The sequence below is a fragment of the Rhinopithecus roxellana genome, chromosome 4 (genome assembly GCF_007565055.1).
Source record: "Rhinopithecus roxellana isolate Shanxi Qingling chromosome 4, ASM756505v1, whole genome shotgun sequence".
Taxonomy (NCBI): Eukaryota; Metazoa; Chordata; class Mammalia; order Primates; family Cercopithecidae; genus Rhinopithecus; species Rhinopithecus roxellana.
Window position 1 is genome coordinate 21,983,923 of NC_044552.1, and position 26,362 is coordinate 22,010,284.

At 44.4% G+C, this 26,362-nt stretch overlaps 4 non-coding genes and 1 pseudogene across 4 annotated transcripts; 1 reads left to right on the forward strand and 4 right to left on the reverse strand.

Annotated features, from left to right (window-relative positions):
- Nucleotides 1-6,220: 6,220 nt before the first annotated feature.
- On the reverse strand, nt 6,221-6,292 carry TRNAA-UGC. The gene has a single exon. It is a non-coding gene; the product is annotated as a tRNA-Ala (tRNA).
- An 883-nt stretch (nt 6,293-7,175) lies between these two features.
- Nucleotides 7,176-7,249, reverse strand: TRNAF-GAA. Its single transcript has one exon. It is a non-coding gene; the product is annotated as a tRNA-Phe (tRNA).
- Nucleotides 7,250-17,554: 10,305 nt separating this feature from the next.
- TRNAA-AGC lies at nt 17,555-17,626 on the reverse strand. The gene has a single exon. It is a non-coding gene; the product is annotated as a tRNA-Ala (tRNA).
- Nucleotides 17,627-17,737: 111 nt separating this feature from the next.
- Nucleotides 17,738-18,700, forward strand: LOC104673275 (annotated as a pseudogene).
- A 4,964-nt stretch (nt 18,701-23,664) lies between these two features.
- On the reverse strand, nt 23,665-23,736 carry TRNAA-UGC. The gene has a single exon. It is a non-coding gene; the product is annotated as a tRNA-Ala (tRNA).
- Between the last annotated feature and the right edge of the window lie 2,626 nt (nt 23,737-26,362).

A 26,362-nucleotide genomic window follows, 5' to 3' on the forward strand; every position in this document is an offset into this window, starting at 1 on the left:
TGGTGCAATCTCGGCTCTCGGCTCACTGCAACCTCCACCTCCTGAGTTCAAGCGATTGTCCTGCCTCAGCCTCCCAAGTAGCTGGGATTAGAGGCACGTGCCACCACGCCCAGCTAATTTTTGTATTTTTAGTAGAGACAGGGTTTCACCTTGTCGGCCAGGCAGGTTTCCAACTCCTGGCCTCAGGTGATCCACCCGCCTTGGCCTCTCAAAGTGCTGGGATTGCAGGCATGAGCCACCGCGCCCGGCCAATGTAGGCATATTTTAAAAGAATACATGACAGGCCGGGCACGGTGGCTCATGCCTGTAATCCCAGCACTTTGGGAGGCTGAGGCGGGCGGATCACGAAGTCAGAATATCGAGACCATCCTGCCTAGCACGGTGAAATTCCGTCTCTACTAAAAATACAAAAACTTAGCCGGGCGTAGTGCCGGGCGCCTGTAGTCCCAGCTACTAGGGAGGCTGAGGCAGGAGAATGGCCTGAACTCAGGAGGTGGAGCTTGCAGTGAGCCCCACTGCACTCCAGCCTGGGTGACAGAGCCAGACTCCGTCTTAAAAAAAAAAAAGAAAAAGAAAAAGTAAAAGGATACATGACCTGGGGATATTTTGAGTATTGATGTTAATTAATTTTTAAAGAACATCCAGGCATGGTGGCTCAGGCCTCTAATCCCAACACTGTGGGAGGCTGAGGCAGGCTGATAGCTTGAGCCCAGGAGTTTGAGACCAGTTTGGGCAACATGGCAAAATCCAGTGCCTACAAAAAATACAAAAATCAGCTGGGTATGGGGGCACGGCCTGTAGTCCCAGCTACTGGGGAGGCTAAAGGGAGACTCCCTTGAACATAGAGGCAGAGGCTGAAGTAGGCCGAGATCGCGCCACTGCACTCCACCCTGGGTGACAGAGTGAAACCCTGTTTCAAAAATAAAATAAAATAAAATAATAATAATAATAATAATAATATTTCAATCCATTGGATAAAAAAGATTGAGTCATTACTAGTAGTAAATAAATTACTGAAGAGGAAAGCGGGGGTACAGGGGACATGTTACTGCACCACGGTATACCAACTAATAAATGTGGAAGAAATGATAAATTTAAAATATCATGATACCAATACAGTAATGATCGATTAAGGCAAAATTCATCCATCAACCCATAAAATTATAAGTAAAACTTTGATGAAAATGGAATATTTGCATGTCCTCAAATATTTCCTTACAGATTACATACTAGTTACATGGGGAGGAAATTATGACTTTACATTTAGTTAACATCACCAAAAACGGGGGAAAAAATCCTTATGCAATGTACTAAAAACACAACATATCTTATGTTATATTCTCGCCAAATGTACATGACCTGAATCTAATCCTGAGGAAACATCAGAAAACTCAAACTAAAGAACATTCTACTGACAACTGGCTTGAATTCTTCAAAATCAATGTGATAAAATACAAAAGAAAGGTTGGGAAACCACTTCAGATCAAAGGATACTAAAGAAACAAGAAGGCCGGGCGCGGTGGCTCAAGCCTGTAATCCCAGCACTTTGGGAGGCTGAGGCGGGCGGATCACGAGGTCAGGAGATCGAGACCATCCTGGCTAACACGGTGACACCCCGTCTCTACTAAAAAATACAAAAAACTAGCCGGGCGAGGTGGCGGGCGCCTGTAGTCCCAGCTACTCGGGAGGCTGAGGCAAGAGAATGGCGTGAACCCGGGAGGCGGAGCTTGCAGTGAGCTGAGATCTGGCCACTGCACTCCAGCTTGGGCGACAGAATGAGACTCCGTCTCAAAAAAAAAAAAAAAAGAAAAGAAAAAAGAAAAGAAACAAGAAAAGATATGATATGTTGGAATTCATGGTGAAATTTAGATATAGAGTGTATATTAAATAATAGTTTTGTATTAATGTTTAATTTTCTGAGTTTGAAAATTAACTGTGGTTTACAAGAGAACGTTCTTTTTCGTAGGAAGTACACATTGAATTACCAGAGATAAAAATACATGATATACGCAAACTATAAAAAACCGATCGGGAAAAATAATGTGTGTGTGTGTTCATATTTGTAGAGACAGATAAAGAAAGAAGAATCAATGTAAAGTATTTGAAATTGCTAAATCTGTGTAACGAGTGTATGGTAGTTCTTTGTATTACTTTTACAACTTTTCTGTAGGCTTGAAATACTTTCAAACTAAAACTTTTTTTTAACTTCTCACTTCTTACATATTCTTTTCCTTCTGCCTTCAAGGGCTGTCACACGGAGAGTAAAGTAGGTGGATACAAAAACAGAAGGGTCAGTACCGCCTGGGGGGATTTAGGTCCAGGTGAGGAGGTGAGAAAGTGGAAATCCCAGCTCTTAGAAATGAAAACCCAGGAGCGTGGGTCGCTGACCGTCCTTACCCTCGCCAGCCCCTGGGCCGGCACCGTGGCTGAAACTCAGCTTGGATTTCATCTTGGGGACACTGTGGCTCCAGTTCTGAGACTCAAGAAACCACGGAAGGAGAGGAGAACGAGGACCGCCTGCGAAAAGAGCGCGAGGAGGGAAGCAGGGACGCGTTGGGGTGCGCACCTGCGGCGGCGGCGGCAAAGGCGGAGGCGGAGCGAAGAGGACGAGCGCCTGAGGCTGCCAGAGGATCTGGGCAGCCCGGGTGCCCATCTCCACTGCGTTTCCTCGGTGTCCGCGATAAGCGAGAGGGCTCATTCCCAGTAGGAGAAGTGAACTGAAAACACTTTCCCGCAAGATCTCTCTCGTTTTGCTTAAGGTAGTCGCGGCGTTGAGAATGCCTCGTAGCTCCTTTACTGGCTCGGACACTGGGGATCACGGGTACTCTTGAGTTTTCGTACAGGCGGGTGGTACTGGTGGCTTCCGAGGAAACGACAGAGAAGCCGGCTATTTCCAATCCCTACTGTTCGCGAGGGAGAGAGTGTTGAACCAGGAAGAGACCCTCCTGCTTAAGCCCCTTTGTTATAGGTGGGAGAGTGTGTTCTGTTTTCGTATGTGAGAGAGAGAGAGAGAGAGAGAGAGAGAGAGAGAGAGAGAGAGAGAGAGAGAGAGAGAGAGAGAGAGAGAGAGAGAGACCGAGAGAATAGCTTCTTGGGCTTGGAATATATCGTGAAAAACAAGAAATGTCAGGGAGCCTCAGTATATTTTAAACTTAAATTGGTTTTCAGAAGCACTTCTACCTTGTTCCTAAGGAATTCAGGGTGTCCAGATTTCAACCTACCTAGCAGTGCGAAGCTCTATGAATCGAATAACCTAGGCTTTCTTCCACATCAGCAAGCCTCTGAAATTTAGATTTCTTCCTGGAGAATATCACCCACACTTTGGCAGTGGGTTCCTACATTGCCTACACCCAACTCTTGGAAGCAAGAAGAGTGGGGAAAGTCAAGGTCACCACACAAAAGAGTATCCCTACACGAGATAAGTGGAAATAAAGCGCTGGCTTAGGTGTGGAAAGGAAGAGACAAATGTGAAAACGCAGAAGGTGAACAGACAGAGAACATCTTCCAAGGAGGAAGAGGAACAGTCTGCTAACAACAAGGAATTCTCTACTTAATGCTGCGAAGATATTTTAATTACATTTTATGCATTAGACTGAGCTTTTTTGTTTGTTTTTGTTTTTTGTTTTTGATGGAGTCTCGTGTGTGCAGTGGCGCGATCTCGGCTCACTGTAATCTCCGCTTCCGGGGTTCAAAGGATTCTCCTCTTCAGCTTCCCCGTAGCTGGAACTACAGGCGCAGCCACCATGCCAAGCTAATTTTTTATTCTCCTGCCTCAGCCTCCCTGTCCACCATGCCCAGCTAATTTTTGTATTTTTGGTAGAGACGGGTTTCACCATGTTGGCCAGGATGGTCTTAATCTCTTGACTTCGTGATTCACCCGACTTGGCCTCCCAAAGTGCTGGGACTACAGGCGTGAGCCACCACCCTCAGCCACATAGACTGGGTTTTAACAACTTGATCTTAGATCAGAACATTGGCAGAATTGGTGGGAGCTGGAGAGACAGGAGGGTGAATCCCAACCCTGAGGATGGAGAAGGAGTGATTAGTGTCTTCCTTAGAGCTTAGAAACTTCCAAGCCCGGGTTTCAAATTGAAAGGCCAAAAGAGCTCGAGAGGGCTCCAGGTATTTTGGCTGGAAATAGTCTTCTGGCTCTAAAGAACCCCTGTGAGTTCTTCTACAGGAAAATCAAAGGCTCTTATGTGTGATCTCCAGTCATCTAAAGTATTGAAGGTCTCAAAGAGACAACAAATTCACTCTCATCCCTGATATAAGGCAAATATAAACCTCACTGGCTTTCCTATGTGGTCTGAGTTTTTTATTGAAAATAGGCAGGGAACCCCGGGAGCAACTCTTTCTCCTTAGCAAACATCTGGCCCTGGGACCTCCTTCTGAAACTCCTAGAGCAGTGCTTCTCAAACCTTAGCATCAGAGTCACTTGAGGGCTTATCCAACAAGGGCAGCTGGGCCCCACTCTTATCAATTCTGATTCTGTAGATCTGAGGTTGGGCCTGGAATTTGGCATTCCACTGGTAGCACCCTAATCCCTCACCCCTTGCTCTCCTGTGCAGCATCCTTTGTGGCAAATATGACACTGTTTCCTTAAAGTGCCTCGAGAGAACCAGTAGATAGCAGGGGGGAAAAGCAAGAAATGAAAAGAAAATATATGGCATGTCTTCATTACCTCTGCAGAAAATGCATCTTAAAACAAACATATGATTGGCCTGGGGACACACAGCCAATCCTCAGCTAAGCAGGTTTCACAAGACAGTATCCCTCCTGGAAGCTGCTTATGGATATTTTCACCAGATAAAAGAATCAAGAAGTAAGGACATCCCAGCCTGATAGAGTGTTAGACTGGTGGATGGTGACAAACATCATACTCTGTTGCCTCTCAAAGATGCTTTGATTCAACAGCAAACCTATACACAGAGGACAGCAATTTTGAAACATATAGCATTGGAAACCTCTAAAAGGTATCATCAGTGGATGGAATTCCTGGGAGTTCCCTGGTCATACAATGCAGATGTGATGGGATTGATGAGAAAGAACAAAAAAATTTTTGTTTTGTTTTGTTTTTACCTGAGGAAGTGCTCAACACATCTGCAATCCACTCACCTTTTACTCTGCGTCTATTTTCCACTGTTACAGGAAAACTTTTCCTACTTTTTCATATGAGTCCTCCGTTGGCCGTTAACAGAGGTTTCCAGGCAATGTTTTATTTTAACGAGGAAATGGAACGGCTGAAGAAATACAGGAAAATGAATCAATTGTATGGAATATCAGTACGGAACGTTGATCCATATTGGTTTCTGCTCCTCGCATGTGGAACGCCTCTAATTCCCCGACCGTCTTCGTTCGGCCATCCAGCATCCTTCCACTCCCATCTCAAGCTGCTGGAGAGCCACAGCAGTCCTTGTCTCTGTATGGGATCACACTTGTGGCTGTGCTCTCTGCGCAGGTTGACAGGGAGAGACTGTAGGAGAAATCAGTGGATAGATGCTTTCGCTCTGTTCTTTGGCCCAGAAAACAAAACTAATGTAAAAAAAAGATGATGCTGGGAGCGGTGGCTCACGCCTGTAATCCTAGCATTTTGGAAAACTGTGGCGGGTGGATCATCTGAGGTCTGGAGTTCGAGACCAGTGTGGCCAACATGGTGTAACCCCGTCTCTACTAAAAATACAAAAATTACCCAGGCATGATGGCACGCGCCTGTAATCCCAGCTGCTGAGGCAACAGAATCGCTCGAACCCGGGAGGCAGAGGTTGCAGTGAGCGGAGATCGCACCACTGCACTGCAGCCTGGGCTACAGAGAGAGACTCCGTTTCAAAAAAAAAAAAAGGCCGCTGGGCGTTTTTCTCCCTTCTTCTTCTTTGTCTTTCCTTCTCTTTAATCATAGTACAAAATGAGAGCGAATGTGAACCGCCCGTGGATGTGCACGCTTTTGTTTGGGTTCAAGAGACCCTATTGGGATCCCATTCTTTCTTCCTCATTTCGTTTTCACCTTCCTTCGGCCGTAGCAATCGCCTTCCGTGATGTCGAAGCTCACAGCACAGAGATTGGTTATAAATGAAGGAACCCATTGGGTTACGTCTTTACTCTCTACATGTGCAGAAATAGGATAGAAAAAGGTGCGGAGGCAAAAGTCTATGTTGCTTGAGAATTCGGAGTCTAATGTTGCTTGAGAATTAGGTTTGAGCACTGCCATAGCAAAACCAATGTTTGGAGGTGCTGGGGATCGAACCCGGGGCCTCATACATGCAAAGCATGCGCTCTACCACTGAGCTACACCCCCTTCCTGAAATACCTTCTTGTAATATTTTTCAGGAGGTAGCTTTCTTTTTCTGAGTATTATGGAGCGTCTGCAGCTGCTGTGAGTAGAAGATCCTCGGTACTAACAGGGGATATAAATTATTTAGAATACTGTATACGACATGAAATGGAAGGCGCCTGTAATCCCAGCTACTGAGGCAGGAGAATCCTTGAACCCGGGAGGCGGAGGTTGCAGTGAGCCGAGAATGCGCCACGGCACTCCAGCCTGGGCGTCGGAGGAAAACTCAAAAAAAAAAAAAAAAAGAAAAACAAAAAAATCACTTCCTAGGTTTAAGACTTTAAATAATTTATTTAATGTCAGCGCTTCATGGAAGACTTCAGTGGAATATGAAACCAAAGGAGAGAGTGATGCATATATGCATGCATATATATGTATATACACACACATATGTGTGTGTGTGTGTGTGTGTGTATTACCTTTATCGGATTTTCAACATCAAAAAATTGGAGTTCTATACACCCTTCTGGGATTGGCATGCAAGTGTTGTATAAGGGTTGTATTAGCCGGGCGCTGTGGCTAACGCCTGTAATCCCAGCCCTTTGGGAGGCCGAGGCTGGGGGATCACCTGAGGTCGGGAGTTTGAGACCAGCCTGACCAACATGGAGAAAGTCCGTCTGTACTAAAAATACAAAATTAGCCAGGTGTGGTGGTGCCTGCCTGTAATCCCAGCTACTCGGGAGGCTGAGGCAGGAGAATAGCTTGAACCCAGGAGGCAGAGGTGGCAGTGAACTGAGTTTGCTCCATTGCATTCCATCCTGGGCAACAAGAGTGAAACTCCGAGAAAAAAATAAATAAATAAAAATAAGGGTTCCATTAGGCAAAACTAAAACTGAAAAAAGAAGCCTGCCAAAACCCGGGATTGAACCAGGGAACTTTAGATCTTCAGTCTAATGCTCTCGCAAACTGAGCTATTTCGGCTGCTCTGAGCCTACTCTTTTAGCTCTTTCTTCAAAGTATAAAAACTGTCATTTGTAGGGTCAGTATATCTTCCAGTTCTGTTGTCTTCAATATCCCCTGTCATTCACTCACCCCTTCACCCCCAAAATATAGATTCTGCTCCAATTTATGTCTGAAAATAGGACCCAATTTTAAGGACAATGAATGGGTTATCAAAAGCCGGGGAAAGAAAAGGCAAAGGTGAAGAATAGAGCAAAGCAATGAGGAGAGAACCATTTCTCTTACTGTCTCCTGTCTCTGAAGAGGAGGAGGAAGAAAAAGTTGAAAAACAACAGGAATAAAGTCAGTGGCAAGACCCGCCAGTGCCACTGATGACCAGGCCTGAGGTTAAAAGATTAATCCCCTACTCTAACCACATGTGCTCTCAATCTATCACGACCCTTTCACATAGAACCCCTTGGAGTTGTAAGCCCTTAAAAGGGCCAGGAACTCTGTCTTCAGGGAGCTCGGCTCTTAAGACGAGTCTGCCAACGCTCCCGGCGGAATAAAAACCTCTTCCTTCTTTAATCCGGTGTCTGAGGAGTTTTGTCTGTGACTCGTCCTGCTACATTTGTTGGTTCACTGACCAGGAATCCAGGTGATTAACACGCGGTCGAGGCAGCCCTTTAGGCCACTTAGGCCTGCCCTGTGGAACATCCCTGCAGGGTACTCTGGCCAGCTTGAGCGACAGGGATCCTGAGAGCGCTCCTGGGTAGGCAATTGCCCCGGTGGAATGCCTCCTCAGAGCAGTGCACAGCAGGCCCCATAGAGGATCAACACAGTGGTTGAACATGGGGAAGGAACTGGCCCTTTAAGTCTGGACATCTGAAACGTGGTATGACTAGTCTTTGGAACTTGCCCACTCCATTTGAGTGGATCACCAGATAACCCACGGCTTGCCTGAGCCGGCACTTTGGCTTTGACTTGACTTGAATTGCTTGATACTTTGGATTTGGTTTTGACTTGGCTTGGATTTCTGGATACTCTGATTTTGGTTTTGATTCTGGTTTGGTGTAAACTAAAAGAGTGTGTGTGTGTGACCTTTTTACACGTTCTTTGTTCTGTGGTGTGCGTGTGGTGTGAGTGTGTTGTTTTGTCTCATGGAAACATGGGTCAGACACAAAGCCTACTCCGCTAGGAACTATGTTGCAAAATTTCAAGGAAGGGTTTAGTGGAGACTATGGGGTTACTATGACACCAGGAAAACTTAGAACTTCGTGTGAAATCGATTGGCCAACATTAGAAGTGGGTTGGCCATCAGAAGGAAGTTCGGACAGGTCCCTTTGTTTCTAAAGTATGGCACAAGGTAACTGGTAAGGCAGGATACTCAGACCAGTTCCCATACATAGATACTTGGTTACAGCTGGTGCTAGACCCCCCCACGGTGGCTAAGACGGCAGGCAGCAGCTGTCCTAGTAGCAAAGGGACAGATAGCCAAGAAAGGATCCCACTCCACCTGCCAAGGGAAATCAACTCCTGAAGCTCTGTTCGACCCAACATCAGAAGATCCATTGCAGGAGATGGTGCCAGTGATCCCAGTGATGCCCTCCCCTTACTAGGGAGAGAAGCTCCCCACTCTTGAGCCCACAGTGCTTGACCCTCCACAAGACATACATATCCCTAGGCCACCCAGAGTAGACAAGAGAGGAAGTGAAGACTTGGCAGAAACCCCTCCCTTGGCAGCTCGTTTACTACCCAAAACTGGGATACAAATGCCTCTGAAAGAGCAGCGGTATACTGGGCTAGATGAGGATGGTCACATGGTGGAGAGGCATGTTTTTGTGTACCAGCCCTTCACCTCTGCTGACCTTCTCAACTGGTACCCTGTCCTATACTGAAAAGTCACAAGCTCTAATTGATTTGCTCCAAACTATTATCCAGACCCACAACCCCACCTGGGCTGATTGCTACCAGTTGATCATGCTCCTCTTTAACACAGATGAAAGGCGGAGAGTGCTCCAAGCAGCAACTAAGTGGCTGATTAACAAAACCCCCAAGAGTATGTAAAGACCTAGTTACCAGGAACCAACTGACCCCAGTGGGACCCAAATGAAAGAGAGGATGTGGAAAGGCTAAACTGATACAGGGAAGCTCTCTTGGAAGGATTAAAGAGGGGAGCCCAGAAGGCCACAAACGTTAACAAAGTCTCTGAGGTCACTCAGGGAACAGAAGAAAATCCAGCACAATTCTACCAGAGACTGTGTGAGGCCCATCGTTTGATCCCGATAGCCCTGAAAATCAGCACATGATTAACATGGCTTTAGTTAGTCAAAGCGCAGAAGACATTAGAGGAAAACTGCAGAAACAGGCTGGGTTTGCAGGGATGAATACATCACAGTTATTAGAAATAGCTAACCAGGTGTTAGTAAACAGGGATGCAGTAAGCCGTAAGGAAAACTGCAAAGAGGATGAATGTCAGGCCCCGCGAAACGCTGACCTGTTAGCTACAGCAATCAGAGGGGTCCCCTCAAAGAGGCAAGGGAAGGGGGGGCCTGGGAAAGAAACTCAGCCTGGCTGTCAGAGTTTGCAGCATAACTGGTGTGCTTATTGTAAAGAAATAGGACATTGGAAGAACAAATGCCCTCAGCTAAAAGGAAAACAAGGTGACTCAGAGCAGGAGGCCCCAGACAAGGAGGAAGGGGCCCTGCTCAACCTGGCAGAAGGGTTATTGGACTGAGGGGGACCGGGCTCAAGTGCCCCCAAAAGAGCCTATGGTCAGAATGAGAGTCAAGGATAAAGACATTGATTTTCTTGTTGATACCAGTGCTGAACATTTGGTAGTAACTGCCCCATTCACCCCGTTATCCAAAAAGACTTTTGACAATCGGAGCCACAGGGGTTTCAGCAAAGCAAGCTTGCTGCTTGCACCAGACTTGTACTGTAGGAGGACATAAAGTGATTCATCAGTTTTTGTACATGCCTGACTGTCCCTTGCTCTTGTTGGGAAGGGACTTGCTTAACAAGCTGAGAGCCACCATCTCTTTTACAGAACACGGCTATTTGTTGCTAAAGTTACCCGGAACAGGAGTCATTATGACCCTTACGGTCCCCCGAGAGGAGGAATGGAGACTTTTCTTAGCTGAGCCAGGCCAAGATAGAAGACCAGCTCTAGCTAAGCGGTGGCCAAAGATGTGGTCACAAGACAACCCTCCAGGGTTGGCAGTCAACCAAGTCCCTGTACTTATGGAAGTTAAGCCTGGGGCCCAGCCAGTTAGGCAAAAATAGTACCCGGTCCCAAGAGAAGCTCTTGAAGGTATCCAGGTCCATCTCAATTCACAGAGATGCCAAAGTGTGGAGGTAACAAGTATTTACTAGTTCTTGTGTGTACCTACTCTGGGTGTGTGGAGGCTTATCCAACACGAACTGAGAAAGCTCATGAAGTAATCCATGTGCTTCTTTGAGATCTTATTCCTAAATTTGGACTCCCCTTATGGATCGGCTCAGATAACGGGCCAGCATTTGTGGTTGACTTGGTACAGAAGACGGCAAAGGTATTGGGGATCACATGGAAACTGCATGCCACCTACTGGCCTCAAAGTTCCAGAAAGGTGGAACGGATGAATTGGACTATCAAAAATAGTTTAGGGAAAGTGTGTCAGGAAACAAGATTAAAATGGATACAGGCTCTCCCTATGGTATTATTTAAAATTAGACGTACCCTTTCTAAAAGAACACGATATTCCCCTTATGAAATATTATATCATAGGCCCCCTCCCATATTGTGGGAACCTCTAGGCACTCCCTGAGAGTTAAGTGAAGTTGAGTTACAGCAACAGCTACAGGCTTTAGGAAAAATTACACACACAATCTCAGCCTGGGTAAACGAGAGACACCCTGTTAGCTTTTTCTCCCCAGTTCACCCTTTCTCCCCAGGTGATCGAGTGTGGATCAAGGACTGGAACATAGCCTCTTTGTGCCCACAGTGGAAAGGACCCCAGACTGTCGTCCTGACCACTCCCACTGCTGTGAAGGTAGAGGGAATCCCAGCCTGGATCCACCACAGCTGTGTAAAACCTGCAGCACCTGAAACCTGGGAGGCAAGACCAAAGCTGGACAACCATTGCAGAGTGACTCTGAAGTAGATGATAAGCCCTGCTCCAGTCACACCCGGAAGCTGACTGGTCCACGCATGGCCGAAGCGTAAGGAAGTTCATCATGGGATTCATTTTTCTTAAATTTTGGACTTGTACAGTAAGGACTTCAACTGACCTTCCTCAGACTGAGATAGGGCAAAAAGTTGAAACAGTCGTTTTGTTTAAAAGGGACTTGTGTGTATAATGCCACCCAGTGCAAGGTATGCAGCCCAGGAAGTGACCAGACTGATGTGTGCTATAACCCGTTAGAACTACTTGATCCCCATTGGAAAACAGGAAAGTATGTAACTCTAGAAGTCAATGGAACTGGACTGGCAGGAAGACCTGGGTAGTGAAGATGAGAGTGGGAACTCCCACTAGTGAGTGAGGTTCTCAAAGGGGGGAATGAGGAGCGAAACCATTTCTCTTACTGTCTCCTGTCTCTGAAGAGGAGAAGGAAGGAAAAGTTGAAAAACAACAGGAATTAAGTTAGTGGCAAGACCAGCCAGTGCCACTGATGACCAGGCCTGAGGTTAAAAGATTAACCCCCTACTCTTTCCACATGTGCTTTCAATCTATCACGACCCTTTCATGTGGAACCCCTTGGAGTTGTAAGCCCTAAAAGGGCCAGGAACTCTGTCTTCAGGGAGCTCGGCTCTTAAGAGCATCTGCCGATGCTCCCGGCCAAATAAAAACCTCTTCTTTCTTTAATCCGGTGTCTGAGGAGTTTTGTCTGTGGCTCATCCTGCTACAGCAAGAACATGTTCCCCAACATGGTCACTACTCAGAATACCAAGGGAATTCAACAGAAAAATTTCTAGGCTTTTCAAAACCTTTTCTCTTCTCTGGGCTCTTGTTTTTCTGTCTTACTCTTCAACAATATGGCAAAAAGGAACAAAGGATTATTGGGCATGTTAATGTGATGGTGGGTTTATAGCTTCCGACTAAAGAAATCCTGAGGAAGACAATTCATTTTTGCTATTCCCTTCCTGTCACTCATCTCGGGCTGACACATCCACCTTAGGTGGTACAGAGACCCAGGGAGTGGAAATGGAAAGTATAATATGTTTATTTTAGTGTGACCACACAAAACATGTTTTTAAAAGGAGAAAAGTACAGAATGGCAAGAATTGTGAAAAACAGATGAATATGTATGCTTTTGAATCCTGTGCAAGGCAAGGACACACTACCACTAAGCTACACCTCTCTCACTACAGAAACATAGTGAAGATCTTTTTTGATGCTTTAGCCATATTTCTGAGAGGTCTTCAAAAATATGGTAAGTTGGCCAGATAGAAAATCCACTGTCTCATATCTCAGTATTTCTTACCCCTAAACTATATCCCCTAAAGCTGCTAGGAGAAATGTAAGAGAATCACAGACCAAATCACACTGTTTCTGCTTCTAGAACATTTCATCCCATCAGTTTATTCTGAGGTTTTTCTCTCCAGCAAACTGCCTGGGGGTATTTTCTCCCACAGCCAACAGGTAAGATGTCCAGATGGAACTTTCTCTGGGGTCTTCAACCTGTCTGTGTCCATTTCTTCTCTTTCATCTGCTTACAAAGTTTTTCAAGCCCCATCCTCTTTAAGAAAAGATGAGGCTGGGCGTGGTGGCTCACACCTGTAATCCCAGCACTTTGGGAGGCCGAAGTGGTCAAATCACGAGGTCAGGAGATCAAGACCATCCTAGCTAACATGGTGTAAACCCCATCTCTACTAAAAATACAAAAAATTAGCTGGGCACGGTGGCATGCACCTGTAGTCCCAGCTACTCGGGAGGCTGAGGCAGGAGAATGGTGTGAAACCGGGAGGTGGAGCTTGCAGTGAGCCAAGATCGCGCCACTGCACTCCAGCCTGGGTGGCAGAGCAAGACTCTGTCTCAAAAAAAAAAAAAAAAAAAAAAAAAAAGATGATGAGCCACAGTCTAGGAGAAGATATTTCAATACTTATGTTTTACTAAGGATCTTTATCTGAAATATGTTAAGAACTTCTACAAAGTACTAAGAAAAAGACTAAAACTTCAATAAGAAAGAGCAAATTAATATGCACTTCACAAAAAATCGCTATTGAGTGATATAAAATATGCTCAACATCTTTTGCTAAAAAGGAAATGCAAATTAAAAACACAACAAAGCTGAGCACGGTGGCTCATGCCTATACTCCCAGCACTTTGGGAGGTCGAGGCGGCTGTATCTCCTGAGGTCGGGAGTTCAAGCCTGGCCAACATGGCAAAACCTGGTCTCTACCACAAATACAAAAATTTAGACTGCCACGTGCCCCGGTAGTCCCAGCTACTGGGGGAGGCTGAGACATGAGAATCTCTTGATCCTGGGAAGCAAAGGCTACAGACAGCTGAGACTGTACCACTGCACTCCAGCCTGGGCAGCAGAGCAAAACACCATCAAAAACACACACACAAAAAAAATAATACTGCTCTTCATCAGAAACATTTAACGTAAAAAGTGGATAATATCAAGTGTTGCTGAGTATGTGAAGCAATTGGAGCATGCAAACATGGCTGATGAGACTGTAAACTGCTATATCTACACTGGGAAACTATCTGAAAATATCAACTAAAACTAAATATATATATAAAACCTGTGACCCAAAACTAGACAGTAACATTTATGCCCAAGAGACGTGCATGAGCATTTCCCTTGAAGGACATGTATCAGAATGTTTACAGCAGCAGTAAACATTTCAACCAAAAACTAGGGGTGCTGCAAATGTACTTGGACAGTAAAACGAATCAATCATGGTGTACAGTATTCAGACAATGGAATACTCTAGAGCAATAAAAAATAACTACTGTTACTAGCAACAATATATCGACAATGAATCTAATTTTTTTTTTTTTTTACAGAAATTGAGTAAAAGAATCCATACTCAGATGAGTACAGATTTGCTATGGTTTGAAAGTGTCCCCTCCAAAGCTTAGGTGTCACCATGTGATAATTATCAAGAGATAGGGCCTTTAAGAAGATTAAGCCATGAGGGTTCCTTCCACATGAATAATATTAGGTACCCTTATAATAAGACTTGACAAAGGAAGTTCATCTCTCTATTGCCCTCAGTTTTCTGCCATGTGAGGACACAACAAAAAGGCCATCACCAGACAGCAGAGCCAGTGCCTTGATCTTGGACTTCCCAGCCTCCAGAACTGTGAGAAAATAAGTTTCTGGGCCTGGCACAGTGGCTCTTTCCTGTAATCGCAGCATTTTGGAAGGCCAAGGTGAATGGATCACCTGAGATCAGGAGTTCAAGACCACCCTGGCAAACATGGTGAAACCCCATCTTTACTAAAAATACAGAAATATTAGCCCGGTGTGGTGGCACTCGCCTGTAATCCCAGCTACCCAGGGAGTTGAGACAGGAGAATTGCTTGAATCCAGAGGCATAGGTTGCAGTGAGCCAAGATGGCTCCAGCGTGGGGAACAAGAGTGAAACTCTGCACTCCAGCCTGGGCAACAAGAGTGAAATTCTGTTGAAAAGAAAAGAAAAGAAAAGAAAAGAAAAGAAAAGAAAAGAAAGAGGGAGGGAAGGAGGAAAGGAAGGAAGGAAGTTTCTGTTTGTTACAAATTACCAGGAAGGAAGGAAGGAAATAAGTTTCTGTTGGTTACAAATTACCAGTCTTGAGTGATTTTGTAGCAGCCCAAAATACGATGACATTATATGATCCCACTTATATTATTTAAAACATAAGGAAAATAATCTATGGAGGTGGAGGTCAGAGAGTTAGGATAATTGAAATGAGGCAAAAGGCAGCTGTTGGTTGCTGAAAAATTCAGTATCTTGGTCTGAGTTTTGGTTATATATATAATAAGCTATAAACTGAATAGGTTTCATGCGTTTTATTTTATATAAATGAAGGCTTAAATTTAAATACAAGAAAAAAAAAAAGAAGGTTCTCCTAGATACTTCCTATCCTCCAGCACATTCTCTCTCTTTCTTAGGGTTGTTTTGTTTTGAGACGGAGTCTCGCTCTGTCGCATCCTCAAGATTATTAGGACTCGGATGGACGGGATGGTAGAGGGAGTCTAAGCGCTACATTCCTCCGTCGCTTCCTCTGGATATGAGGGAAGAGGGGTACTTTTTTGTCTCTAGGGAGGTAGGCTCCACGAGGAAGGGGACCTGGTTCGTTTCGGCCAGGCTGTCACGGCTTCAAGAGCGACTCTCCGCTATTTCCGTCGCTCAACAGATCGGCTGAGCTCTTTGGAGGAGCAAGGGATGTTGGATTTTGGTTTGCGCTTCAGGAACCGCCGATACTGTAGCTGCTGCGGGAGCTGCAGGGATTTCCTTATTTCCTGCGTGCCTGTGTTTAAAGTTAGAAGCGGAATCTGCTGGCAGCTTCGAAACTGAGCATGACGGTGGCAACATCTAATTTTACTAGTTTTTGCCTGAAATGCAAAAGATGAAAAAGCAAGTTCCCGTTTGTTTGCTCCACATATTTCCTCTTAGAATGAAGCCGATTGAAAGTTAACTTCACCCTGAAGAAACTCCTTCTGGCGTTTGCAACGATCTCCTTTCTTTTTCTTTTTCTTTTTTCTTTCTTTCTTTTTTTTTTTTTTTTTTGAGACGGAGTTTTGCTCTGTCGCCCAGGCTGGAGTGCGGTGGCCGGATCTCGGCTCACTGCAAGCTCCGCCTCCCGGGTTTATGCCATTTTCCTGCCTCAGCCTCCCGAGTAGCTGGGACTACAGGCGCCCGCCACCTCGCCCGGCTAGTTTTTTTGTACTTTTTGGTAGAGACGGGGTTTCACCGTGTTAGCCAGGATGGTCTTGATCTCCTGACCTCGTGATCCGCCCGTCTGGGCCTCCCAAAGTGCTGGGATTACAAGCTTGAGCCACCGCGCCCGGCCGCAACGATCTCCTTTATGCCTTACATCCAGCCTGACTCGAAAGGACTCTAAAGAGCTGGAGAGCGGCTGCGGAAAGGCGGAGTCACGGTACAATGGTGTTAACTACGTGTGCAGCCACTGCCTCTTTAGTCCTATTACAGGTGCAGAGGCAGTATGGATGAATCCCTCACAAGTCGAGTGGGTTGACCTCCAGATTGACTTTAGCGATGGCTCGATAGATGGTGGCCGTCACAGCGTTTAGAAAGTGAGTAAAAGAAAGGATGCAGGCCGGGCGCGGTGGCTCACCCCTGTAATCCCAGCACTTTGGGAGGCCGAGGCGGGCGGATCACGAGGTCAGGAGATCGAGACCACCCTGGCTAACACGGTGAAACCCGTCTCTACTAAAAATACAAAAAGGTAACCGGGCGTGGTGGCGGGCGCCTGTAGTCCCAGCTACTCCGAAGGTTGAGGCAGGAGAATGGCGTGAACCCGGGAGGCGGAGCTTGCAGTGAGCCGAGACCGTACCACTGCACTCCAGCCTGGGTAATAGAGCGAGACTCCGTCTCAAAAAAGAAAGAAAGAGAGAGAGAGAGAGAGAAATGTTCCCTAGCTTACAAGGAGGTCAATCCTGGAGAGTAAGTACAGTGAGGTATAAAATGATCCTTTGGGATTGGAAGAATAAACGTTCATTACTTTTATTTATGTAAAACAACAAAATGAGCTTTCTCCTATCCTGATCTTGGTTCCTGGAGTTCAGAGTGTTAGCATCTCAGACCAGAAGCTTCCTCAGAGGACCCAGAGAAGTGCTTTTTACTTCCACCAAATTTCAGCTGAGGTGAATGCTATCTGTTTGTCATTTGCTGTGTGTTTGTAGTTAAATAGTTTAAGTTTCAGAGTTTGTGGGTCTCCAATGGAAAAAGTGACCACCACACATCAAATCATCAACCCCTGATAGTGTAATCTTTTAGTGAAAGCTTGTAGGGCTTCTGCAACCTGGTTAGCGGGAGTTAGAAAAAGAAATAGAAAAGGACTTGAGCCTCTTAGCTTCTGATCTGAAATCAGACTTGGGCCACACAGTTCTATGGTTTCTGATGATTTCATTTACAGTTAGAAATCAGCTGGATGGCCAGGAATGCTACTGGCTTCCCCCCCCCTCCCCCCCCCCCACCGTGCGTAGTCCATGTTAATGATTGATGGGTCTGTTTACGAAGAACAGGCGGATAATCCTAAGCAGCAAATAACCTCACGTGAACACGAATCACCCTCTGTATGAGAGAGAAATGCAGAGACCAACACAATTCACCTTGACAGAAAATTTTAAAGTTGGGGAATATCATGGACCACTTCTTACTGGTGTCCCAGGGAAGAAAACAAAACCTGGAGGTACCGGGGATCGAACCCAGGGCCTCGTGCATGCTAAGCACGCGCTCTACCACTGAGCTATACCCCCTCGGCAATGCAAGTCTTTCGGGAAACACTTTGGTGACCGCCAATATCTGAGTCTGCCCTCTGTGTCAGGATAATCATTGTATGTTTCCAACTCCGCTGTTAATTCCCTACATATGGATCCACCGGCATTCGGGATGTACACCTTGAACTAAAAGATTTAACACTTCTCGGCCAAAGAGGGAACTTGCACTTTATCAGTTTTCCAACCCAGGACCTGTCTACTTTTATCCAAATGGGAAGAGATAAAAACTTCTCAACATTGCAAACGGTGCTATGTGCTACAGGAGGTGGTGCCTACAAGTTTGAAAAAGATTTTCGCACAATTGGAAACCTCCACTTGGATGAACTTGACTGTCTTACAAAGCGTTTGCTGTGTCTAGACTCTGTCAGTTTCAATGGACAAGCAGAATGCTATTATTTAGCTAATGCCCAGAACCTCAGCGACGCCAAAAGATGCCTTCTAACCTGGATGATCCCTATTCGCTGCTTGTAGTGAACATTGGCTCAGGAGTCAGTATTTTAGCAGTCCATTCCAAAGACAACTACAAACGAGTGACTGGGACAAGCCTTGGAGAGGGTAACTTTCTGGGTTTATGCAGTTTATTGTATGGCTGTGAAAGTTTTGAAGAGGCTCTTGAAATGGCATCCAAAGATGACAACACACAAGCTGACAAGCTGTCCCATGATATTTATGGAGGAGATCATGAAAGATTTGGTTTGCCAGGTTGGACTGTAACATCTAGTTTTAGGAATATGATTTATAAAGAGAAGAGAGAATCTGTTAGTAAAGAAGATCTGGCAAGAACTACTTTAGTTACTATCACCAATAGCTTTGGTTCTGTGGCACGAATGTGTGCTGTTAATGAGGAAATAAACAGAGTTGTCTTTGTTGGAAACGTTTTACATGTCAATACTCTCTCAGTGAAACTTTTGGCATATGCACTGGGTTTCTGGTCAAAAGGTCAACTGAAAGCATTGTTTCTAGAACGTGAGGGATACTTTGGAGCAGTTAGTGCACTTCTTGGGCTGACAAATTTCAGCTAAAGCACCAGGTCTCTCTCTCTGCTAATAAATGTCATCCGAGAGGAACTGAAACCAGAGACATTATTACTGCATTGTTTGTCATGGGGAACCAAAGGATAAAAGAGTAGCATAAGCTACTGAATATTGCCATATTAGAGAGAACTTAGTAACGTGAAAAAAATAATAATAATTTTAAAAAGACAATAACGTATAATTTCTAACAAAAAAGAAATACTTAGATGTAAATCTAACAAAACCTGAATAATGCTGAAAAAGACACAATGCAATGTAAGGTGGGTGTGGTGCCTCCAGCCTGTAATCCCAGCACTTTGGGAGGCCAAGGCAGTTGGATCACCTGAGGTCAGGAGTTCAAGACCAGCCTGGCCAACATGGTGAAACCCCATCTCTACAGAAATACAAAACTTAGCCAGGCATGATGGCAGATGCCTGTAATCCCAGCTACTCAGGAGGCTGAGGCGGGAGAATCACTTGAACCCAGGAAGCAGAGGTTGCAGTGAGCCGAATCATGCCATTGCACTTCAGCCTGGGCTATAGAGCAAGACTCCGTTAAAAAAAGAGAAGTGTACACAATGTAATGTACACAATGCTGATGAAATAAGTTTTAAAAAACCAAAAATACAACAACAACAACAACAACAACAAAAACTAAATAAATGGAGAGATGTACAGGGTTAACAGTTTGCAAAACTCAACATGGTAAAGATGGCAGTTCTTCTCAAATTGACATATAGGTTTAATGAAATTCTTATCAAAATCCAAGCAAGATTTTTATTAATATAGACACAATTATTCTAAAATGTATATAGGAAGTTAAAGGAATTAGAATAGCTAAAATAATCACTAAGAATAAAAATATAAGGGGAAGAAATAGTCAATTTGATTTCAAGACTATTGTATTACATTGTTGTATTTTTATATTATTGTATAAGAAAGGGAGGAAGCAAGTCCGGGGCCCTGGCTCATGCCTGTAGCCTCAACAACACTTCGGAAGACTGAGGCGGGAGGATTGCTTGAGCCCAGGAGTTGCAGATCAGCCTGAGCAACAAAGGACGATCCTGCCAATACCAAAAAAAAAAAAAAAAAAAAAAAAGCTGGTCATAGTGGTCTTGCGCCTGTGGTTCCAGATACTCAGGGAGACTGAGGTGGGAGGGTCACTGGGGTCCTAGAGGTTGAGACTGCAGTGAGCAATGATACTACCACTGCACTCCAGCCTGGATGACAAAACAAAGCTCTGTCTCAATTGTTTTTTTTTTTTTTTTGAGACGGAGTCTTGCTCTGTTGCCCAGGCTGGAGTGCAATGGCATGATCTTGGCTCACTGAAACCTCTGCTTCCTCCTGGGTTCAAGTGTTTCTCCTGCTTCAGCCTCCCGAGTAGCTGGGATTACAGGCGACTGCCACCACTCCCGGCTATCAGAAAAAATTTTGTTTTTTAATTAAAAAATTTTTTAAAAGAATGTCAACATTATGCCTTACACAAAAATGAACTCAGAATAGATCAAGGATGTAAATGTAAAACGTGAAAGTATAAAACTTTTAGGAAAAATCATGGAAGAAAATCTTTTGGATCTAGGGCAAGGCAAATAATTTTGCAGTTGACATGGAAACATGATCCAGAGATCTTGTAAAACTGGTTCTTCTTTTCCTCTTACTCTCTCCTGCTGTGTCATTTGTTTTGGGTGATGCTGAGGCTGGAAATAGGAAACGCAAATAGGAGAGCATTAAAGGCAACTAATTGGGTCATGTCTTTACTCTTTTATTTTCTTCTTCTTCTTCTTCTTTTTTTTTTTTTTTTTTTTTTTTTTTTTTTTGAGATGGAGTTTCTTCCCTCTTGTTGACCAGGCTACAACGCAATTGCTCAATCTCGGCTCACCACAACCTCTGCCTCCTGGGTTTAAGAGATTCTCCTGCCTAAGCCTCCCAAGTAGCTGCGATTACATGCATGTGACACCATGCCCAGCTAATTTTTTGTATTTAGTAGAGATAGGGTTTTACCTTGTTGGTCAGGCTAGTCTCAAACTCCTGACCTCAGTTGACCAACCTGACTCTGCCTCCCAAAGTGCTGGGATTACAGGCGTGCACCATCACACTCGGCCTGTTTTTACTTTTTATTTGATCAAGAAATGAGAGAAAAAGAAAGAAGAAAAGGAGAGAAAGAGAGAGAAGGGAAGAAAGAAAGAGAAGGGAGAAGATAGAAGAAATGAAAGAAAGAAAATTGGAAGAGTTGAATCAGAGTTCTTTGAGGAGTGTGTTTGAGGAGTGAGTCAGAGAAAAGTAAAAAATAAAAGTACACAGAGTTGAACCCAGGGCCGCAAAAATGCAAAACACAAGCTCGTCTATCACTGTCATATAAAGACAAATCCAAGCTAAAATAAGAAGAGATCATATTCAAAAGAAAGACTATTGCAATAGGAGAGCACTCAGCAATCTAAGCATCTGAAAATCAAACAGAAAACGCTTTTCTTTTTCCTTTTCTTTTTTCTTTCTTTCTTTTTTTTTCTTTTTGAGATGGAGTCTTGCTCTGTCACCCAGGCTGGAGTGCAATGGCACAATCTTGGCTCACTGCAACCTCCACCTCCTGAGTTCAAGCGATTCTCCTGCCTCAGCCTCCTGAGTAACTGGGATTACAGGTGCAACACCACGCCTGGCTAATTTTTGTATTTTTAGTAGAGAAATACAAAATTTTGCCTAGCCCTCCCTACCTATAAAAGAAAAGCATAGGCTGGCATGGTGGGATCACCCCTGTAATCCCAGCACTTTGGGAGGCTGAGGTGGGCAGATCACTTGAGGTCAGGAGTTTGAGACCAGCCTGACCAACATGTCAAAACCCCATCTCTACGAAAAATACAAAAATTAGCTGGGCATGGTGGCAGGCACCTGTGATTCCAGATACTCAGGAGACTGAGGCAGGAGAACCACTTGAACCCGGGAGGTGGAGGTTGCAGTGAGCCAAGATCTCACCACTGTGCTCCAGCCTGGGTGACAGAGAAAGACTCCCTCTCAAAAGAACAAAACAAAAACAAACAAAAAAGAGACGGTAAATCCAACCCCACCCCTGACATAATGCAACTACAAACCTCACTGGCTTTCCCACGTGGTTTAAGTTTTTGATTGAGAATAGGCAAGGAACCCCAGGAACAAATCTTGCCCCTCAGCTGGTGCCTAATCCTGGGACCTCCTTCTTAAACCTCTAGAACAGTGCTTCTCAAACTTTAACATCAGAGTCACTTGAGGGCTTATTCAAACACAGGAGACTGGGCCCTACACTCAGCAGTTCTGATTCAATAGATCTGAGGTTGGGCCTGGAATTTAGCATTCTGCTTGCAGCACCCTAATTCACCACCCCTTGCTCTCCCATGCAGTGTCCACTGTGACTGGCATGCCACTGTTTGCCTGGAGAGAACCAATGGATGCCAGGAAATTAAAAAAGAAAAAGTATGAAACAAAAAGAAAATACACGGCATGTGTGTATTACCTTCCTCCGAAAAATGTATCTCAAAACAAACACATGATTGGCCTGGGGTCACACACACAGCCAGTCCTCAGCTAAACAGGTTTCACTAGACAGTATTCCTCCTGGATGCTAGTTATAGATATTTTCACTGGACAAAAGAATCAAGAAGTAAAGACATGCCAGCCTGATAGAGTGTTAGGCTGGTGGACTGGGAACAAACATTGTAGTTTCTTGCCTCTCAAAGACACTTTAATTCGACAATAAATAAATATGTACAGAGAGAACAGCAGTTTTGAAACTGTACACCATTGGAAACCCTTAACAGGTACCATGAATGCATAAAATTTCTTGGGAGTTCCCTTTTCAAAAAAAAGCAGTTGTAATCAGATGGATCGAGAAAGAACATGAAATGTTTGTTTGTTTTTTTCCACCAGAGGAAGTGCCCAATATGATTGCAATCTACTTACCTTTTACTCTGCAGGTATTTTCCATTGTGACAGAAAATCTTTTCCTGTTTTTTTCATATGGGCCTCCGTTTGTTGTTACCAGAAGTTCCCAGGCAATATTGCAGTGACTGAGGAAATACAGGAATATGAACATGAATCAGTCTCATGGAATATCAGTACGAATGTTGATCCATATTGGTTTCTGTTTCTCGCATGTTGAAGGCCTCTAATTCCCCGACAGTCTTTGTTCGGTCATCCAGCGTCCTTCCACTCCTATCTCAAGCGGCTAGAGAGCCACAGCAGTCCTTGTCTCAGTATTGGATCGCACTTGTGTCCCTGTGCAGGTCGACAGGGAGAGACTGGTGGAGAAATCAGCGGACAGATGCTTTCGCTCTGTTCTTTGCCCCAGAAAACAAACAAAAACATATTCACCACCTTTTCATCTTTGCATCTCTTTAATCACAGTACAAAATGGAAAGCCGGGTGCGGTGGCTTATGCCTGTAGTTCCAGCACTTTGGGAGGCCAAGGCGGGTGGATCACGAGGTCAGCAGCTCCAGACCAGCCCGACCAACATGACGAAACCCCGTCTCTACTAAAAATACAAAAAAATTAGCTGGGCGTGGTGGCGGGTGCCTGTAATCCCAGCTGCTTGGGAGGCTGAGGCAGGAGAATCGCTTGAAACCGGAAGACGGAGGTTGCAGTGGGCCGAGATTGTGCCACTGCACTCTAACCTGGGCAATGGGAGCAAAACTCTGTCTCAAAAAAAAAAAAAAAAAAAAAAAAAAAAACCAACCCAAAAACAAAACAAAACAAAATGGGAGCCAACGCGAGCCGCCTGTGAATGTGCACGCTTTTGTTTGGTTTCCAGAGACCCTTGTTTCTATCCCGTTCTTCTTTCCCACTCGTTACTTTTTTGTCTTCCTTCTGCTGTCGCAATCGCCTCATGTGATGTTGAGGCTCACAGCATAGAGGTTGGAGATAGTTCAAGGCAATGCATTGGAGTACATTGTTACTCTCTATATGTGCAGAAATAGGATAGAAAAATGTGAGGAGGCAGAAGACTGTTGCTTGAGAACTACCAGAGTGAAACCATAACTTGGAGGTGTCGGGGATCGAACCCGAGGCCTCATACATGCAAAGCATGCGCTCTACCACTGAGCTACACCCCCTTGCTAAAAGACCTGTTTGTAATAATTTCCAGGAGGTCACTTTCATATCCTGACACTCTCCATGAGTATGCTGGTAGTAGTGGTCAGTACTATAGAGCGTGGAGAGCTACTCTGAGCAGGAGATATTTGGTACTAATGGGGGATACAGATTCTTTAGAATACTGTGTAGGGCTTGAAACGAAAAACAAAAGATAGAAGAGTGTCAGATAATAACCACAAGAAGTTTCCATTGTGGCTTCAAGACATTGAGTTCTTCGGGTCTCCTTCTACTATGCTTGGCAAGAATCAAGTTCTGGTTTTCGTTTCTTTTGATTTCTTCCAGATATGACAGAAAGCCATTGAAATTCAGCTTTTCCCTGCCTAAAACGCTTCATATTTGTTGTTTACTCAGTCGGAATATCAAAGGTAAGATTTGAAGGGGGAAAGCCATAATCAGAAGAAAACCTGAGAGCGAGACACTCAGCATGTTTTCATAAGGGTCCCTAGCTGGCGTGGTGTCTTACGCCTGTACTCACAGCTACTCCAGAGGTCGAGGCGGGAGGATGGCTTGAGCTCGGGAGTTGGTGGTTGTAGGGAGCTATGATTGCGCCACTACCCTCGAGCCCGGGCTACGAAGTGAGAAAGGCAAGCAAGCAAGCAAGAGAAAGTGGGAGTGAGGGAGTAAGGGGGGGCCGGAAAAGAGGGAAGGAAGGAAGGAAAGAAGGAAGGAAGGAAGGAAGGACGGAAGGAAGGAAGGAGGGAGAAAGACAGAGGTAGAGAGGGAAGGAAGGAAAGGAGAGAGAGAGAGAGAAAAGGAGACAGGAGGTGAGGGGAGGGGAGGGAATTCACAAAGCATAAATGAAAAACAGCTTTGGGGATGGAGAGGAGGGTTGAATTATGAGAGTAACACGAAAGATAAATAGAAATAGGATTGAAGAGTAGTTCAGAAAAACAAACATGCTATTGCCAAAGACAAGCAGGTACAGAAAGGGAGAGGTTTTAACAACTCTTTTAGGAATGGGAGAAAGATTGAAAGATGGAGAAGATGAGTTAGTTTGGCTCATGCTAAATTTAAAATATCTGTGGGGCACACTTGTGAGGATATTACACAGAGAACTCAGGCAATTAACTCCATCTCCAGCCTGGGATTTGTAAGCGTTAGTAGTAGTAGACACATTATGTGGAGGTGAATAAAGACTAAAAAGTGTACTTTGAGATATGGGAATTACAAACCTATTCGTGATATTCGTAGGCAACAAACAAGTTTGCTCCTAAATAGTTCTCAAATCTTGGGACTTATCATGGTGAGACTGGGTTCTTTGAACTATATAAGAAGATGAGAAGAAAACCCATTTCCAGGAATGAAATTTCTAGTGACTGTTAACTCTTTCTCATTCTGGTTTGCCCATATATGAACCTTTGCCAATGTTAATAAAATAACATTGATCCATTTTAAAATTGGCAGATCGCAAGTTGTATGCCAGACTTGGCTTTTCAGTTGACTGATGGGATTTCCAGAATGAAAATAGGAAACACCGAGTAACAGATTTCACTGAATGAGAGACTAGAGAAGCGTTACACACAAAATTGGTGTGTATTCATGCGTGTGTGTCTGCCTGTCTGTCTGTGTGTGTGTGCATGTAAATACTGGGGAGGATTATCTTGACTCTTTGATGCCGTAAAAGTAATATTAGGACAGTTTGCAGAAACTCTCCTTCATCCTTATGTCATGTCACACCCAGAGAAACCGGGTTATCTATCAGATTCTTGGGAATTCATAATAAGAAGGTATACTTTTTTGTTTGCCACATAAAAGGGGGGGATTTGAAATGATTAAATCTCCATATCTATCTTCAGACTATCTACCAACAACATGATGGAAACACTTTTTTTTTTTTTTTTTTGCGTATAATCTGTAGGATGAGCTCGTTTAACACAGCATTCTTCTGAGGAATTAAACGTTTAATTTTGAAGACAGAACACCCTCATGTCATACATACTCAGTTTTGAAAACCTAAAAAATATATAAAGTATCTGTTTATATCTGCACTGTCCAATATGGTTACCATTAGCCACATTGGCTATTGAATGCATGAAATTGCCCAGTCCGAGGTAAGATGTGTTGTAAGTATAAAATATATACCGGATTTCAAAGATGCAATATCATTTTTAATATAAAATAACTCACTTATAATTTTAAGATGGATTACTTAAAATAATGTTTTTGTTATACAAGGCGATTTACATATATTATTAAAACTGGACATAAAAGACGGAAAGAGTAAACACCGGGGACTACTAGGGAGTAGCCGGGAAGGGGAAAGGCTTGAAAAGCTAGCTATTGGATACTATGCTCACTACCCGGGTGATGGGATTAATCCCACCCCAACCCCAGCATCATGCAATATACCCATGTAACAATCTTGCACATGTACCCCATGAATCTAAAATAAAAGTTGAAATTATTTTAAAAATGATATAGAGGCCGGGCACAGTGGCTCATGCCTGTAATCTCAGCACTTTAAGAGACCGAGGCGGGTGGATCATCTGAGATCGGGAGTTCAAGACCAGCCTGACCAACATGGAGAAACCTCGTCTCTACTAAAAATACAAAATTAAGGCCAGGCGAGGTGGCTCAGGCCTGTAA